This window comes from Triticum dicoccoides, chromosome 2A (assembly GCF_002162155.2).
Source record: "Triticum dicoccoides isolate Atlit2015 ecotype Zavitan chromosome 2A, WEW_v2.0, whole genome shotgun sequence".
Lineage (NCBI taxonomy): Eukaryota > Viridiplantae > Streptophyta > Magnoliopsida > Poales > Poaceae > Triticum > Triticum dicoccoides.
In genome coordinates this window covers 634,125,857-634,129,280 of record NC_041382.1, presented here as the reverse complement: position 1 = coordinate 634,129,280, position 3,424 = coordinate 634,125,857, and positions in this window count along the sequence as shown.

Here is a 3,424-nt window from a genome sequence, read left to right as displayed (position 1 = left end):
GCCCTCCACCCTCGTGGGCCCCCTATTGCTCCACCGACGTACTCCTTTGTAACGCCCTCGATGCGGCTATAGCTCCCACGTGTCGAGGCACGACTTAGAGGCATAACCGCATTGAAAGCAATGTCGCAAGTTAGGCAATCTTCACAACATCCCATGTAATATAAATAATAAAAGGGGAGAAACATAGTTGGCTTACACTCGCCACATCAATCAAAGTACGTAAATAGCATTACAACATTCAAACACTCATGGCCCGACTACGGCGCCAAAATAAAAGATAAACCCAACATGCGACATGGTCCCGATCGCCCCAACTGGGCACCACTAATGATCATCAGGGAAAGACACGTAGTATCGGCGTGAGTCCTCGTCGAACTCCCACTTGAGCTCAAGCACGTCATCTGGAACGGAATCATCAGGCCCTGCATCTGGTTTGGAAGTAATCTGTGAGCCACAGGGACTCAGCAATCTCGCACCCTCGCGATCAAGACTATTCAAGCTTATAGGACAGGCAAGGTAAAGTATGTGGAGCTGCAGCAAGCGACTAGCATATATGGTGGCTATCCTGTTCGCAAAAGAGAGCGAGAAGAGGAGGCAAAGCGCAAGCGAGTAACTAGAGAGCAACCTACGGCAAGCATTACTCCAACACCGTGTTCACTTCCCGGACTCCGCCGAGAAGAGACCATCACGGTAACTCACACAGTTGACTCATTTTAATTAAGTTAAGGTTCAAGTTATCTACAACCGGACATTATCAAATTCCCATCTGTCCATAACCGCGGGCATGGCTTTCGAAAGTTCAAATCCCTGCAGGGGAGTCCCATCTTAGCCCATGACAAGCTCTCACGGTCAACGAAGGAATAGACCTTCTCCCGAGACATTCCGATCAGACTCGGTATCCCGGTTCTACAAGACACTTCGACAAGTTAAAATAAATCCAGCAACACCGCCCGAATGTGCCGACAAATCCCGATAGGAGCTGCACATATCTCGTTCTCAGGGCACACTCAGATTGTCCAAACTTCCGGTAGGCTAGCCCAGAGTTGCCCCTGGTGGCCACCGGTGGCTAACGAGGTGGACCAACACTCAGAGGAGCACTGGCCCGGGGGGGTTAAAATAAGATGACCCTCGGGCTCCGGAAACCCAAGGGAAAAAGAGGCTAGGTGGCAAATGGTAAAACCAAGGTTGGGCATTGCTGGAAAAGCTTTAATCAAGGCGAACTATCAAGGGGTTCCCATTATAACCCAACCGTGTAAGGAACGCAAAATCCGGGAACATAACACCGATATGACGGAAAACTAAGGCGGCAAGAGTGGAATAAAACACTAGGCGAGAGGCCGAGCCTTCCACCCTTTACCAAGTATATAGATGCATTAAGATAACAAGATAATATAATGATATCCCAACAAGTAAATAATGTTCCAACAAGGAACGGTCTCCAATCTTCACCTACAACTAGCAACGCTATAAGAGGGGCTGAGCAAAGCGGTAACATAGCCAATCAACGGTTTGCTAGGACATGGTGGGTTAGAGGTTTGACATGGCAATTTGGGAGGCATGATAAGAAAGTGGTAGGCATCGTAGCATAGGCATAGCAAAAGAGCGAGAATCTAGCAAAGCAAAGATAGTAGTGATTTCGAGGGTATGATCATCTTGCCTGTAAAGTTGTCAGAGTTGACTAGGTCCTCGAAAGCAAACTCAACGGGCTCCTCGTTAGAGAACTCGTCTACCGGCTCTACCCAAACAAGACAAACAAGCAACAAGGACACAATCAACCACGTGCAAAGCTCAAACAATATGATGCAAAGATGGTATGCTATGCGGGATGCGATTTGTGATGCATATGCAAGATTTGACAAGGAATGAATAAACATGGCCTCAACTTGGTAATCCAAGTGTTCCACTGGAAAGGTGAGATGAAATCGCTTGAAAACGATATAAAGATCATCGGAATCGGAGTTACGGTTTGGAAATGGCAAGCAACTCAAATATGACCACGTTCTGCGATTTACAACAAGTAGCCATCTAAATGCAACAAGATGAACATGCTACAGCACCCAAACATGGCATCAAAATACATGGCAGGGATCCATTCATGATGCTTAACAAAAGAGGAACACTGATCTACGGCCAATTCATCCATTAACAGGTTCAAACAAGCATGGCAAAAGTGCATTTGGTAAACAGATTTCAGACAATGAAATTAACACTTGTCTGGAATTTCAGATCAGGTAGCACACTTTGGAGCATTAAAACTATATGCTACAGGACCTGAACATGGCAAAGTAAAGCATGGCATGGAGCTACTCAAAGAGCTTAACAAAAGTCCCTTAGTGACCTTGAGCCAAAAGGGACCAGAAAATACATTTGTAAGCATGTGAACATGGCAAAAACATAATCAGATCACAGACTTAGTGAAAAACTGGAGCATGCAAAACATATATCAAGTAGGCATGTACACGAGCTCGATGCACTCACTACAGAGCAAGTCATGACAATCTAAGCATGCACCCATCAAGAATACACATTATACAAGCTATAAATGGCAAGAACAATAGCATAGCATGCACGGATCAACTACAACATCCTCGGCAAAATCGCTAACAAGTAGACAATCTGCCCAGATTCACGAAATAGCAAAAGTAGAGCTCGATTGACTCAAGCTAGGGTGCTCCATAATTGCAAACAAAGACATGGATGGATAGAGCACTACAAGATTAACAAAACATCCTTACTGATCATCCTCAAAAGAGGCACGGATCACTAGGAAATAACATGAACATATGGCATATTGAAATAAACAGATCAAGGACTTAGTGGAAATGCTAAGTCCCTGAAACCAGCATTAACAAATGCACCACTTTGCAAGCTTGTGCTAGTCACCACACACATCACAAAAATACATGGGTTGCACCTCTAGATAGATGGCAAAACATATAACAAAACACATGTAGAGCTCAGGGGCATATCATGCACACAATAATCATGGCAAAAATGACAAATATCTAATTGGAGCAGCAGATCTGACAATTATCTCAAATAGCATTCTTCCAACAGAATTTCGGGCATCAAGATGAACTCAAATGAAAATAATGCAATGAGATGAAATGATGTGCTCTCTGAGACGAACATTTTGATATGCTATATGCCCAAAACGGAGCTACGGATGCGGAGTTATCATAGGTCAAAGTATGCAAAATAAACTGAGAACTTGGTGAAAAAAAAGTCAACCCCTAGGGTTTTTCAGATCTAGATCGGATCTCGCCGGAGCACGCAAAACGAGGTTCGCCGGAGGGGACTTGGAGGACACCGGAGCTCGAAGGAGGCACGCCGGCCGGACTTGCAGATCTTGGGGGCGGCGCGGACGACGGCGGGCGGCGCTCGGCGGCCGGGTGGCGGCGAGCTTGGCGGTGGGGCCCTGTCG